Raw genomic sequence first — 17,219 nt, forward strand, 5'->3', positions numbered from 1 at the left:
ATTTTGTAGTGCTATTGAGACGCTTTTATTACACTGTAAATATTTAGGAGTCTAAATATAATAGGAAGCTCTGCAAATTGCATTTTGTAGGAATACGAAATGCAAATTTTGGAACGCAGTCTTTTTTAGTTAACATACCAATTTATGAAAAATATACAGAGCAAAAAGAAGATTTGGGTTGGAGTTCTCGCTAAAAAATAACTTTTCCAGAGAACCTTTAATAATATAATATACTTAAATCTTTTTCATAAAAAATATTTATATTAATTCAAATGTATTTAATAAAATAAATGAAGATTCCTAGGGAAAAACAAGTAAGAGCCTCTTTTTTAAAATGTCTGTTAATCAGGTCAGTTCCTGGTAATAGGAAATTACTTATGCGAATTTTAAATCTTTTCCCAAATCTATCATAACTAATTCAAAAGGTATAATATGACATTTTGTAGAAAAAACTTACTAAGTTAATTATTTATAGTCGTAATACGGACATTCTTCGTTTTTCCAGGATCCTTCAAATGCTCTTTACAACTCTGAAACGATTCCATGTAACCTGATCCATTAGAAACACAAAAACGACATTGCTACTCTCTTGTTTGCCGTTCCCGTTTGATCCAAACAAATCCACAGTGCGTCTCCATTACGCGATTGTGAAGAGGTTGAATCTCGCTCCACGCAACGTGTTCCGCATTCGCGCGAAAGATACACTGAAAATGGAAGATGGCAAGTTTATTTACAGAATTTTTTGTATTTTCAATATTTTCATCAACAAACTAAGCATTTACAATCTGCCCGATTCGAACTTTAAGATACGTCAAATATTACGACAAGATACGATATGGATTAGATGTGTCAGTTTCAAAAGTGACGTTTCTTCAAACAAAAACGCCAGTTTTGACACTCACATATCTAATCCATATCGTATCTTGTCGTAATATTAGACGTATCTTAAAGTTAGAATCGGGCCGAATGTCACTTTTATTATACTTCAATACTTCCATGTTATTTAAACGAATAATATTATTGATATTAAAACTAGAAATAAAATAAAAATACGAACTATAAAATATACTTACAAAAACCAAACCAATTACAAAAAGAATACCCCTTCTAGCAAGTCGGACTGCGGCATGGACCCCATGGCACTGGCTCTGGCGGCATGGCAAGTTTGGTATGGCATTACTGCAGCAGTATTGCCGCGCGACATAGTCGACTGCATTGCTACTGCAAATGTCAAAATTTTGGGGCGTTCACTACGATTTTGACATTTGTGGCAGCAATGCAGTCAGCAGTAATGTTGCGCTGCAATACTGCTGTTGTCATGCTGCTGATTGCATTAGGTACTTACTACTGAAAAATTACCTTTCTGGTGTACTTTGACAGACTTTCAGATGTGCTTTTTGAGTAAAAAACAAGCGCCATAGACTAAACCTAACTTAGAGGTCACAAAAGAGCAAACCGAAAAAAATATTTACAGATATAATCGATCTGAAGGGGAGGTAGGAGACTATTGGGCAGTCGGGAGGCTCGGGTACCCCCTTGTAAATCAGGACTTATTACAGCCTATAGCCTCCCGACTGCCCAATGGTTAACTACCTCCCCTATCTGTAACCAGAGATATATATAACTCCGTATAAGATAAATAAAGTCTAAGAAAAAAAACGTGCCTCGGACGGCCAAGGAAAAGTCATTCTCGAATAGATGGCGCCATTACCTTTGGCCTATTCTCGGCTAGATGGCGTTAACGACACCGTTTGGTATTTAACAATTTTAACACATATCAGTGAAAGAACATGGGTCAGTATGGAACAATAAAAAATAAGAATTATTTATCCGTAAACATATTTTGATTATTTTATACATTTTCAATTTTATTTTAAGTTTTAATCGTGTGTCGATAGATGGCAGTAAATGTACCGTGACTACAAAATTGACAATGACAGGACCCCTCTATACTATCTATTCTCTTTGCTGTAACTGAAAAAGAAACTCGTGATTACACTACTCGTGAACAAGTAGAAGTTATTCAAAAATTGACACTAAAAAGCCGTACTGTCGTATTTGTTTTATAAGAGCGATATTAGTTATGCCGTAAGAAAGCACCCTAACCTAAAACCTTCTTTCACTAAGACTTTACCTTGTGTGGCTAAGGTAAATAATGATTACTAATTTATCAGCCAGTCACCTTAGCGAAAACGTCAAGGTCCCGCCTCAAAGAATATAACTCAGATTTAGAGCGAATCGATCGCTCCAGGGAATTCATGATAAGGTACAGTTAGCATCAAAATAAACGGATCCGACTGCGTCAAAAGCATCTTACCATTCTTTTAAGAGGTATACATGTCCATATGTGTAGAACAATTAGACTGTAATAATTACTTTTGAACTCGACTTGAAAAAATAATTAGCCGAACTCATTGAGAAATTCAAAAAAACAACGGCCAGCCTTCTTGGCACCCTATGAAACGACTAGGTACGACTTAGGTAAAATTTTTTATTTATAAGATTTTAGTGTTTTTATTATGTTATAAAAATGTTATTAAATTTTTTTTTTAAATAGGTCCTTCTTCTTCTTCCTCGCGTTATCCCGGCATTTTGCCACGGCTCATGAGAGCCTGGGGTCCGCTTGACAACTAATCCCATGATTTGACGTAAGCACTAGTTTTTACGGAAGCGACTGCCATCTGACCTTCCAACCCAGAGGGGAAACTAGGCCTTATTGGGATTAGTCCGGTTTCCTCACGATGTTTTCCTTCCCCGAAAAGCGACTGGCAAATATCAAATAATATTTCGTACATAAGTTCAGAAAAAATTATTGGTACGAGCCGGGGTCTGAACCCGCGACCTCCGGATTGAAAGTCGCACGCTCTTTTTTTTATTAGGTAACTGAACTTAAGTAGGTAATAAATACAAACTTTTTGCTTTAAATCCTAAAACTGATTCTGTAATAGTTTGCAAGTCCCAATTTTTGTATATATTTTGTTACTATTATGCAAGCATTTCTTTCCGTGTAGACATTTATCTCTATCTGGAAAAGTATTCCAGGGAGGCAGATTTCATACGCTACTATGGGTGTTGACTGTACTAACAGTAACAATCTAAACTGGCCATTGATAGACCTTATACCATTGGAATAAGGTATATATTTCGGCAGTTAACTGGGTGGCTCTTAGGTACGTCGATTTTTGGTACCTAATTTGCAATGCTTTGTGAATTTATGAAGTTGGAACAGAAAAGGCTTCATCGAGTAATGTCTAACCCCGCAGCTAGATCATGTAGGGGTGGTGCGTAGAATAAATTCGAAAAAAAAATATGTTAGTACCTAAATTTTGTTTGAAATCGGTAAAATATATTTCGTTACAATTGTCAAATAAACAAATATTCTTAAGTCAAAATTTCTTAAATTAAATTAAGCTAGAAGATAAGCTTAGAATAAATTAATTATTATTAGAATCGTTAGCAGACGTTTCTGCTTGTTAAAAATTAAAATTAAGCTAGAAGATACTTAGGTATATTTAGATTATTATATTTAGTTACTTAATATCAACGAAACGTGATAATATATTTTCTAGGAAATACTAAAATATACGCAAGTAATATCACAACTATTAACATTTTATGCTAAATGGTGAGCACATGTGTTTTGTGTCCTCGCTAGTTTCTGGAGCTGTGTTTCGACTATAAAAATAATATAATGATTTGATATTTCCCTCAGCTATCAATTTATTTCACGCGGAGGTAAGTTAGTCACGCAGTCATGTACATACCTATCATCATTACCTATATCTAATCTCCTTGATGGTCAATGGTCTCGTTTGTGTTTAAATATGAATAAAATATTTCTTATAAATATTTATTATTCTATTTATATTTCTAAATAAAAACCGGCCAAGTGCGTGTCGCGCCACGCAAAATGGAGGGTTCCATAATTTTCATAAGTATACTATATGAAAAAGCCAATCAAGCAAAAGAGCGTATCTTCGCAGCACCTACTAAGTATATACCTAATAAATATATTAAGGTAAGGTGGGTTAAGTTAAGACTATCAGCGGGGCAAGACAAACACTTAGTATAGAATCCTCATACTGTTTGTCTTGCCCCGAGCAAAATAAACTATGTTCGTCTTACCCCACTGTTCGCGATGCAAATATTATCTCATTAACAGCGTCAATGAATGTGTAAGAGCTGCGCGCCAGCCGCACGTCTCTTGCGCTCATTAGGGTTCCGTACCCAAAAGGTAAAACGGGTCCGTGGGGGCCCAGTGCGAAGTCTTTATATAAAGAAATTTCCGAGCGCCTTATAGATGCGTCTGGTGACCAGAGGGCTGGCAGGTACTTCGGCCAGAGACTAAGTCTGGCCATCCAACGAGGTAACGCTGCCAGCCTACTGGGCACCATAACTCACGACAGCGACCTAGGGAGCATTTTTTATTTATAAGTTTATTTATAAGTTCATTTATAAGTTCATTTATAAGTCTATTTATATGATTATTTTAAGTTTTATATTCCATGTAGTTTAGTTTTATTATTGTTTAGTTTGTATTTTTTGTCTCAATAAAATACCGTCCCGACTCTTAAAAAAAAAAAAAAAAAAAAAAAACGGGACCCTATTACTAAGACTTCGCTGTCCGTCCGTCCGTCCGTCCGTTCGTCTGTCTGTCACCAGGCTGTATCTCACGAACCGTGATAGCTAGACAGTTGAAATTTTCACAGATGATGTATTTCTGTTGCCGCTATAACAACAAATACTAAAAACAGAATAAAATAAAGATTTAAATGGGGCTCCCATACAACAAACGTGATTTTTGACCAAAGTTAAGCAACGTCGGGCGTGGTCAGTACTTGGATGGGCGACCGTTTTTTTCTTGCATTTTTTTTCCGTATTTTTTTCAAAATGGTACGGAACCCTTCGTGCGCGAGTCCGACTCGCACTTGGTTTTTTTTTATATGTGTACCTACTTTCCGTTTTTAAATTCGAAGAATATAGTTTTTTGTGCATTTTTCGGACTTTCCCTGGTGTTTTAACTCCCATCCGTTACACCCACCTTACCTTATATTATATTTTATTCCAGCTGCATTCCGCTGCATTGCGATCAAAAACAGATTTTTTAAGTTGGAATATCGCCCCTGGGACCACTTAAGTATGAAAACAAATGAAACGTTTAAAGTGCGCTCGTTTGCATCAGTCTGCACTTGCGCTTACAAATCCGGGACCGCTGGACTATCTGGGTCGCTTTAAAAAAAATACTTGTAGCCTGTGACTGAAAGTGGGGCAGTTTATTTACAGTTGTACACTACAAAAATAGTACATTGTGCAACGTGGGGGGTAAGTGATATCTTCGATACGAGGGAGTTAAAGACCCGAGTTTGCAATATACTTACCCCCGGAGTTACACACAATTAATGTTTTTCATCACACTTGCGAAGAAAAAACTAAATTTTAAGCTGAAATACGGTGACATTTCAAACATTCGTCCGCCATATTGTCATTCTTTGACAGGTTAGATATCAAAATCAAATGCAGTGAAGGCACAATCCATTCCGGCATTAAGCCATAATTGAAAATTGTGTAATAATATTATAAACGGCTATTAAATTACTCTAATAATATATTTTTTCTGATTCTGAGTAGAAATAAAAAAACCGGCCAAGTGCGAGTCGAACTCGCTCACGAAGGATTCCGTACCATTAAATATTTATTTTATTTTGTTTTTAGTATTTGTTGTTACAGCGGCAATGGAAACAAAAACTATCACGATTCATGAGATACAGCCTGGTGACAGACAGACGGACAGTGGAGTCTTAGTAATAGGGTCCCGTTCTTACCCTTTGGGTACGGAACCCTAAAAAAATGGTAGTGTAGGTGTATAACTTAAGCAAAACATGTACAATAGGTACTTGGCGAAAATATAAGTACTTACACACTTACGTAAATAAATACATAGAAACCTCAATAACTCAGGTACAAATACTCGTATCTATGAATATTAAGGCTTACCTAGCCTTACCTGTTTTTTACGCAAATAAAAATGTTCTCATCGGGATTCGAACCCAGGCAATCCGGTATCACCAGCACCGTAGAGTTAGGCAAGCATCTATAAGTAGGCTATGGAGGCCGTTGAACTATTTCGTCTCATCGTACTACAGTCTGAAATATTGTGTATTCATACGGGAATACATTTGTACGAGTATAATAGATGTAGGCTTTCATCAAACAGACATGTAATACGCCCATCGTCTCTCTGGCGCCACGCTTTATGAATGCTGCCATAGATCTTAAGACGAAACAGGAGCTGAGTTTTAAATATTTTAGGTAAATATACCCGTCTCGCTAACGGAAGCGGCACCTAAAAGTAGTGCGATAAGGACAAGGCGAAAAATCCTGCGTAAAAATCTCAAAAATCGAGGTTTCGTACTCCTCTGTTTCCTCCTCCAAAACTTAACCAATCGTAACCAAATTTGGAAATCTAAATGATTATGAAATTATCTGTGTCGGACCGTTTTGCTTTTTTGGCTAATTGATATCAGTTTTGAATGCCACGCCTCTCATTGCGGCATAGTCAATAAGGCCATTTTGGCCATTTTTGAAGGGCTCTAGCGATAGCGCCTTAAAACACAAAAATATCAAAAAAAGCAAAACGGTGACACAGATATTGACAATATTAATCTGTGTTGAAAAAATCATTGCTCTAGCTTCAAAAACCACGGGGGAAAACGAGGAGTACGTTTGTATGGAGAAATGACCACTCCCGTTGGCTCTTAAGGAACGGGTGTATTCGGTATCTATGTAGAAATACTAACCGGCATGTGCGTAGGCTGCTACGCGGTTCGTAGCATTCTACGACGCTACCAGCTACGCTGCTACGAGACCCTGAGGACAATTGGAACTTAAACACTGCCCGATTCGAACTTTAAGATACGTCAATTAATATATCTAGAAACGATATGGATTAGATGTGTCAGTGTCAAAAGTCACGTTCTTGTTTGAAGAAACGTCACATATGACAATGACATATCTAATCCATATCGTTTCTAGATCTATTAATTGACGTATCTTAAAGTTCAAATCGGGCCGACAGTCAGAGGGCAATTAAATGATGTCAGTCGCGCCTGCATTGCGCTGTACTTGTTCGTACATTGGCTCAAGCAACACTGCCGACTGACATCATTTTATTAAAGCCTCGGTAGAGAGTACCATTTTGTACCATTTGGAGCTGAAACTCTAGGTTCATGAGATCCCAGCGCGCACAAGTTGTTCGCAGAAATCGCGAAGCTGACGTACATAACTGGTGACCGAAGAGTTGGCGGCTACCTCGCAAAACGTATCAGCATTGCGATACAGCGAGGAAATGCTGCCAGCATCCTTGGTACAAAACCTCAGGCCCTATTTTAGATTTAAGCTAGTTATTAATTTCGTTTAGTAGTACCTTCTTCTTCAGCGTGTGTTCGCCCACCGTTGGGCATACGCCTCTCCAATCTCTCTCCATTTTGATCGGTTGTTAGTCTCTCTTATCCAGACTGGTCCTGCAGTCTCCTGTCATCGGACCAACGGGCGGGTGGTCTGCTTACACTTCTTCTGCCTAGCCGGGGTCTCCACTCCAAAACGCACTTGCTCGTACCCACAACTTAGTAGTAGGTACCACTGATCATTTATTATTGTGATGTCAGTGTCACAATATAACTTTGAATTGGTCACTCACTCTCGATCTCTCTGGATCTCGATTGGACACTGTTTTGATTTCTCTGAATTTTTCGTAAGATCCTTATTGTAAGGCATGAATAGATCTAAATATTTGTACAAGGAAAACGAGAGTATCGTTTATAGTAGGTAATTAGCGGGCTCCGATAACAATAGAGGAATATTCATTTGTTTTTTGTTCTCTAACAATTACTAAGGCCGCGGCCGTTATTCTGCCGTATTCGAACTTCAAGATATTCACAAGAGACGACACGTACTAGATCCATTCTAGATACGTTATAGTTTAGATATCAACTAGTTCTCTTTTGCAGCGCAATTCGGGCAACCAATGTCACTTTTACGTTAGATAGAGTAAGATATCTATTAGATGTGAATTGCATCTCTATAGAGTAAGATATCTATTAGATGTGAATTGGATCTCTAAGTCATATCCTGTGGAAATCGTTCAACAGTATCTCCAGAATCGCGCAAATGTCAAATTTGACAGGTTAGATCTTAAACATATCGTTATCGTATATTGGTGATGTCTAAAATATGTCTAATAGATGTCTATTTCAAAATCCGAATCGGGCCCATTGTCTCGAGCCTGGATATATTTACTTGCCCTCTTTATTACTGACAATTATTTGTTTTGGTTGAGAACTAACACTCAAATTAGGTTATCTTGATTGGGTAGTTTATATTTAGAATATATTGTAATTGCTTCTTTTACATATTTTTCCCTTCAATCAATCAATCAATCAATCAATCAATCAATCAATCAATCAATCAATCAATCAATTATTTATTGATAACAAGCGTTACACGTCATTTAACATTTTCTGTTTACACAAACTTTACATATCGAGAAAGATTTACAATGATAAAATGTCGGTATTGATTTAGGAATTAAATTACATTATACAATCTAAGATTAGTAGGCATCATTAAATTATTAAATACCGTAAAATGGGGTGAGTAGGTGCAAAACTGACATTCAAACCTCGATAACATTTTATTTTTACATATGTAAACTGAATGGTGTATATGTCGCAGTCAAAAGTGTGAACTGGTCAAAAGAACTTTTAACCGACAAAAACAGGCAAAACTGCTTTTGACTGAGCATGTTGGTCAAAAGTAGTTTTACCTGAAAATCATTGGTAATAGTAATTGTGACTGTTACTATCAGTCAAAAGTACTCGCAGAGATAGGTAGGTTAGGGTTTTTTTTTGCTACGCCCAAAAAACGAAACTGTTCCCAGAGATAGGTAGGTTAGGGTTTTTTTTTTGCTACGCCCTAAAAACGAAACTGCTGCCAGAAATAGGTATGATTTTCAGGTAAAACTACTTTTGACCAACATGCTCAGTCAAAAGCAGTTTTGCCTGTTTTTGTCGGTTAAAAGTTGTTTTGACCAGTTCACACTTTTGACTGTAACATATATAATAAGTGTTCCGGACGTTTGTATTTTAGTTTTTATTTTATTTTGGGTAGTTCCATTTCATAACTTTGACGATAAACAGGAAATCCCACCTCACCCCGTAGTCCCTCGTATTTGGGTGAGTTGGGTTTTCATACAAAGGTGATTTTGGAAGATTGTTGCATCGATTTTTTTTTATTACTATAGCTCCATTTTAAATTGGAATACATTATTTTTGTAGCAGTAGCCTTAAAATCCCATCTCACCCCCCTTTCATCTTTTCTCTCCCCATTCGTAACCCAACTCTCCCCGCGAACCCTACTCACCCCATTTTACGGTATAAAATTAATAGGCATTTGGAATATTGTGTTAATCTATTCGATTTATAAATTCATCTAAAGAGTATTACTTTTGAGCTTGGTTGTACATATGTCTTAAATTCCATTATAAAACTTCTAAAAACCAGCTATCGATCTGAAATATCTGACCAAACTCTAAATACGCTCAAATATTTCTCGTCTCGAAATTGTTGACTCGGCTGAAGTTTACCAATTACAGATATATAATATACAAACGTTATCTTATTTATCCCAACTTTCCGAGCCTCCAAGAACGCCCAAACTGTGGAATTACCAAATCAGATTGACTTTTCGGAAACTTGTTCAAATATATCTGATCAGGCTTGGCAACCCAGCGGTATTCTGACTTTACAATTTATATAAGTTTGGATACAACCTTGTCATAATAAGCTTAAAAGAGGAAAAATTCACTGTCTCGGGCGAGACTCGGACTTGCGATTCTGGATCACTAGCCAATAGCTATTAGCTAATGATCCAGAGCAATGAGCGATGGGCTAGTTCCATTCGGATATACTTTCGGAACTTGACTGTTTGAATTGTTTTTTTATAATATTTAAAACTGTCGCGTTTTGAACCCATATTAACTGACATATAGTCGGGTCTATCGCGAATTTATTTTACTACCTTTATTTACCGACGTTTCGACACAGTTGTAACTAGTTAGCTGCGACCACGACCAGTGAAACCTGTGTCGAAACGTCGGTAAATAAAGGTAATAAAATAAATTCGCGATAGGTAGACCCGTCTATAAATGTGAGTTAATATGTCTTTTTTTTATATTTCTTTCCTGTTTCCTATTTTTACCCACAGTCCAGGACCTCGAGCAACTTTTGAAAAAAATATATTGAATTCTGTAGAAATTCGTGTTTTACCCAAAATTAAAGAAATTACATCGGCATACCTAACCTCCGAGCGTTAAGCACTGACTTCAGAACTTGTTAAAGTTCCATTCTCAGTTTAACTTAAATTTCCTTAAGGCACCTCGAATATTTTGAATATAAATTCAGGACTGAAACAATTTCGTTATGAAGCTAACACAGAAGACTTACATGTTAGATGAACTTACCATCTCGTCACTAAAAGTGACATTCGGATGTCAACTGCAGCTGACAGCTTTGATCCGCCGCTGTATATGTCAATTTCCTTAATAAAATGAGTGACGTTCGCCGCCGTATTACTGCCGCGATTACCTCAAGCCATCACTAATTTTTTCGAGAAAATTGACAGACAGTAACTGTAATGCTGCAGTTGATATTCGCTACGCTAGCAAGACTATGAAACGCACGCTCATTGGTAAACAAATGTATGGTGATCGGCGTCAGTGTCGGCCTCAAAATTTTACAAAGGAACACACAAAATAGGTACATGATGATGATGATGATATCCTGTTATCCCTCATCAGGGACATAGGGCTCTCAGAAGGGATGTCCATTCTTCGCAATCCAGCGCGGCCTCCTCCAGCTCCGCCCAGCCGAGGCCAACTGATGCCGCCTCTTTTTCCATTGTGCGCCTCCAGGTGGTACGTGGGCGACCACAAAGACATAAAGACATAGGTAAACAAAATTTGAAGACAATAAATAGCAGTAAAGGAAATACCTTCGAGGTAGATAGGTTTCTGACCGCGATTTTTCATAAACACTTCCAATGCGTAGTCTAGGGAAAATTATGTACAGAAGCGAGGGATTGCGTATGAAATGCTCTTTGTGGGAATCGTGTAGCTGTGTGTGGATACCTAACCTACATTACGCGCTTAATGGAAATTATAAATCCATCATAATAATTACGCAACTCGGTTACGGGTTAACTTGAATGTCGCTAAAGTACTAAGCTCTTTTAATATCATGAAAAGCCAGGAAGCTGATTTTAGGTGGTATTTTAAACTTTCTTCTTTAGACCAAAATCAGTCTCATGGGCAGTTCTTGTTAAAACGTTAGATTTTCTATGAATAATTTATCGTTTTCAGTAAAAAGTCAAAAACTCAAGGGGCTATTGATATCATGTATCTGACTCATCAGACAATATTAAAACAGCTCAGTGTTAAGCCTAGAATTCAGTAGACCTTTAGGAAGATGATAAACAATCACTTATGGCAGCAATTGTTACACTTCGTAAAATATTACGTGAAAAAACATTAGTAACATTACACATCTAGCCGCCTCCAAATTATATTGAAGCATTAAACTCCGGCAGTTTGCGTCCCTTTTACGGAACTTCCGAAGGGATTTTGGACAGGCAACGCTTAAATGGGTCAATAAAAAATTAGGGTCAGGCCGCGAGAAACTTCTCTCGGCTACCTTGACGCTGGTTCTGTTTTAGCAATTAGATTATCGTTGTTACATATACAGGTACACTAATAACATACATACATAAATACTCTGGCAAACCCACTTAGCCAGTAGAAAAAGGCGCGAAATTTAAATTTTCTATGGGAGGACCACGGAAGAAAGAATGAGCGCGCCGCGCTCCGGGAGGACAATCCTTTGCACCTACTCTTTTGCCACCTTTTTCTACTGACTGAAATGGCTAGCCAAATTATATATATATATATTACTGTATTCATATGTATTTTTTCTTTTTTGTTGTTTATTTTTGTTACCTGTCGTGATTGTACTTTCACCGATGGTCTTATCATCGGAAGATCAGCGCTGGAGGTCGCCAGCATCATGCTGAGATGGGACCATGTCGCGGCACTTTCTCCTTCCTGTGTTATTCTGTTTGTTATAATTTACGAATAAATTATTTATTTTCTATTCTATTCTTTCATTTCATTTTGGAACGACCTTGAGTCAGCCATCTTCGCACAAAAAAGTGCGAGTGCAATGCTTTATTAGACAGCTGGTTGCAATTCGTCAGCACCAATGACCGCGAGCCACTAGCGCTGATTGGTGCTCATGGTTATTTCGGCCAAGGTCGTCTCAAATCAAAACCTTATCAAATTGTTTAAACATAATCGGCTTGCGTTTTTCGCGTTTTGTAATTACGTATCTTACTCTTTTCTTTTTGTTGAAAATGTACCCCTGGGAAGTGCCCGAGGTTTGAGAGTGTTTTTCGCAGCATTCAAAACTTTCTCGAGGTTATCGCGCCAGCACGTAATTGCTTTGATAATTAATGAATACCGTGTTCATTGTTCTTTTTGAAATTAAATAGAGCCTTTGATATTTGAAGGTGAATAAATGAACCAAAATTGGTTTCCTGTCGACGTGAACAAAGTCATATGGCGATTGGCGACAATATAATTTTTCTTTGCGGCCTGGATGCCTTTCAACTATTTCTAGAATGTTTTTTTCTAGAAATACCGTAAAACGGAGTGAGTAGGTTTCGCGGGAAGAGGTGGGTTATGAATGGGGAGAGAAGGTTTGAGAGGGGAGTGAGAAGGGATTTTAAGGCTACTACTACAAAAATTATGTATTCCAATTTAAAATGGAGCTATAGTAATACGCATAATAAAAAAAAACGATCCAACAATCTTCCAATATCACCTTTGTATGAAAACCCCTCTCACCCCAAATACGAGGCACTACGGGGTGAGGTGGGTTTTCCTCTTTATCATCAAAGTTATGAAATGGAACTACCCAAAATAAAATAAAAACTAAAATACAAACGTCCGGAACACTTATTAAGTTATTATATACACCATTCAGTTTTCATATGTAAAAATAAAATGTTATCGTGGTTTGAATTTCAGTTTTGACCCTACTCACCCCATTTTACGGTAGTTGAAAGGCATTGTGAACAGTAGGTAAGCGATCAATGATCATCTTTTATTCATATAGTCTACATTAGGGCTTCCAAATACCGGACTTCTTTCAATACCGGTATTAATACCGAAACTGTCTTCATCAATACCGAGATCCCGGGATCCCGGTATTGACTATGAATCGCTTAATTTTTTTGAGTTTTATTAAAAAAAGGCTCACTGTAACACCAGATATGTATGTCCTTAGCTTAGGATATTAAACAATAATCGCCATCTGCAATAATAGAGAATATTACGCCAAACTCTGCATAGAGGGCGTCACTAACTCATGGCTTACCGTGAAACACGACAGTCGAAAGTTCGGTTTCTACCTCTCTATCACTCTTGCTTATTCGATCGATAGAGAAACAGATAACGAAATTTGGATTTTCGCGTTTCGCGGTAAGCCACCTATAAACAAACCGCCTTGAAGCATCAATGTCATAGTAAAACTTGTCAAAAAACTGGTTAAGGCGTAGTATGTAAAGTTACTCTATGGTTTACTAAACAAATTAGTGCTGCACTCTGGCGGCAGAACAGTGCAGTAATACTCGCTATTATAATTTTACCCTCCAGGTTAGCAATCATTTTATCCGCCTTGTTGACTTTACCATTTTCACTAGTCACATTTTTAGTTCAACCTAATAAACCAGCCGACTATATTCAAATTTGCCACCAAAAATTCGTTTGCTATAATACAATTCCTTGCTCATTTCTTTCCACTATTTGATATAATTTTAAGAACTAACTATATTAATAAACACCAAATATTTATGTATGCATATGCACCGATCTTGTTTCAATTAAATGATCTTCTTTAATTATTATGACGACCGGTCTGGCCTAGTGGATAGTGACCCTGCCTGCGAAGCCGGCAGTCCTGGGTTCGAATCCCGGTAAGAGCATTTATTTGTGTCATAGGTATGTATTTATCTCTATAAGTATGTATATCGCCTAGCACCCATAGTACAAGTTTTGCTTAGTTTGGGGCTAGGTTGATCTGTGTAAGATGTCCCCTAATATTTATTATACTTTTAAATGGGCAAGTAATATTCTTGATACAGCCGAATTTAATAATTTTAATGGAATTTAAACGGTATAATCGGCATATTTTCCTTGTTTTTGAAAATACCGTGATCCCGGTATTGCATTAAAAAATTCCGGTATTGAAAAATGCGTTTTCACAGACGGGATCCCGGTATTTCGGGATCCCGGGATCCCGGTATTGGAAGCCCTAGTCTACATCTACCTGACACGAATGTTTTTTGTGAAAATGCCCGTTAGCTTGTCACCGTGGGTTGGTCTACTATGGCAGCGTCAGTCGGACATATGTCTGAACGTTATGATTAATCATTAATTGGTTTTTAACGTATATGGCACACGATTAATTGCTATGTCCACGGGAATGAAATTAAAGCCACAACACAAGACTTTCTATAGTGACTGTACAAACGAATACTGAATTATTTAGTGATTTAAAAAGGTCTAACGTGATATTATTTCGTTATATTCGACTTATATGACACGTTAGACCCGTTCTAAATACAAAACTACTAAGAAGGTATGCTATGTGTACTTAGTGAGATAAATAAGGAAACATTTATATATATGCATGTTTGTTCAATGACTGTTTCTTTGTATGTTTGTTTCTGTGTTACTCCGCCTGTGTTATCTCTGAAATCATCATCATTCGCTTGCCCGTATCCCATTCATTTCGGGTCGGCGCAGCATGTCTTTTTCTTTCCATACCTCTCTCTCATCCGTCATCTCATCATTCACTCCGAAATATAAAATATAAAATAAAAACGAGACTACCAATTAGGCTTTCTGCTCGAGAATTCTCGAGAAATTTGTCCTTCGTCGAGACGGGAAAAAAAATCTCAATGCCTCGAGAACTCGAGAAATAAATCTCGTGTGATAAATAACAAGAAACACGCGTAAATTGCGTGATGTGTCTATAGTGTATTTCTTTAAGCAGTTAAATAAATGTAAACTATGTTTTTTTTTTACATTTTCAGGTACCTACATAGCACATTTATTAGTTAACCAACCAAATAAAGAACTGCTTTAATCCATTTTACTTTTAAACTACTACCATTACAATGTAAAGGTAGTAAGGTCATGTCTAAATAAGTTTACATGTCTAAATAATTTGTCTACTATAAAGCGTTTTTTTAGCATTAGAAAAAAGGTCAACAATTTTGACGTGTCTTTTTATTGACAAACGCTTTAAAAATTTAGTAACTGTGACATGAGAGCAAAAGGATATAAATGATCGTATATGATTTACAATTCTTGTATATTTGTCGTGACTGATTTTTCAAATGTGTTTTTCATTAAAAATACACGCCAAGATCGCTTATTTTCTTTTTACACTAAAAAATGAATTATATGGCCATGTAATAACAAAATATTACAAAACTAAATTACTATTGATAAATCAAATCATCCTGATATATTCCTATTAGAAATATAGCACAATGTAAGCAGCTTCGAGGTTACGTTGAGTACGTATTCATATTACTTAGAAAAACTTGAATATTCTTGCTTCTTGCCTTATAAAATACCATATTGTGGTTTATTTACATTTTGTTAAATACCTAAAGAAATACTCTATAGCATAATATCACATCGCCGGCGCGCACGCCTACACCTATACCTAGTCTTTTTGTTGTTGAATTTTGATTATTAAGTACAGTTTTTGGTAGCTATAAATTTGTCATTTGTTTGATTATTGATCTTACCTACGACTTCTATGAGTCTGATTTGTAATAAAGCAAAAAATTGAAAATGACATGGTGTTTTTTGAAACTTTCAAAATTTCTCGAGATACTCGAGAAACTCGAGAAATCCTGGTCGAGAATTCCCGTGCCTCGAGAAATAAAAAAGGTCGAGAAACCAGAAACCCTACTACCAATTTATGGGATTGGCAAAAGCACCCACATTTTGTACATAAAGGATCGCCATTTTTGACACAAGAGGGCGCGTTCATTCCTATTTCGTGCCACTTTTTGTAGAGATACTAGGGGTGAGTACTTAAGGGGCTCACTGATTACCAGTTCGCCGGACGATATCAGCCTGTCAGTTGTTCGGAACTGTCACCTGTAGTCAGTGGACAGGCTGATATCGTCCGACGAACTGGTAATCAGTGGGCCCCTTTAGACCTCGTCTAGCCAACAAAACATTTCAAACTGCAAATGCCTAAAACAACCTTCGTATTGACAGCCCTAAATGTGTAATTGGAAACGAACTCAACTTGTTGCGCCGGCCACGTAGAACGCAACGTGAATGGTCTATCCCCGGCAACCCTACGAATATATATACCTACGTAAAGGAAAGATGCGGAGTGGACGAACAAAAGCCGGTGCATTGCGGACTCGCAGACTGGGAGCGACGGCTGCCTCATGGATATTTTAATAGGTAATAAATCTATACATATAAATCTTTTAGACGCCTGTTTACAATCGTATATAGAAAACGCCAAACAAAACTTTAATATTGTACAAATGTAAATAATTACGTGATTTTGTCGTTGCGTCTATATTATCGGTCCGACCCGACAGCTGACGAGGGGCTCCGACATGGCTGAAATTATCGGAAGCGCCTTTTCGATATCGGATGTCGGAAGGCGCCTATGAGAAAAACAGCCGCGTGTGAGTGCCATATGTCATCATGTCCGCCTTTTTTGCGTTGTCTACCGTTAGTTAGTAATAATAATTTATTAAATGAATAAATAAATACAGAAAAAGTGAAAGTGAAAACGCTTTTACACTCAAAGTTATTTTATTCGCATACGCTTCTGCAAAAGTGGGACTGGGCAGGGCACGTTTGCTGAATGGACCCGGAGCGCTGAGTCAAACTAGCCAGCACAGACTGGATCCCAATTATCCCAAAGAATGGATTTCGGGGCAGACAAAGCTCAAAACGGAAATAGCGAGATAACTTATATACACTATATTCTGAAACGTGGCGGGAGTGTGCATTGGACAGAACCAAATGGCGGGAAAGAGGGGAGGCCTTTGCTAAGCAGGCA

This window comes from Cydia splendana, chromosome 12 (genome assembly GCF_910591565.1).
Source record: "Cydia splendana chromosome 12, ilCydSple1.2, whole genome shotgun sequence".
Lineage (NCBI taxonomy): Eukaryota > Metazoa > Arthropoda > Insecta > Lepidoptera > Tortricidae > Cydia > Cydia splendana.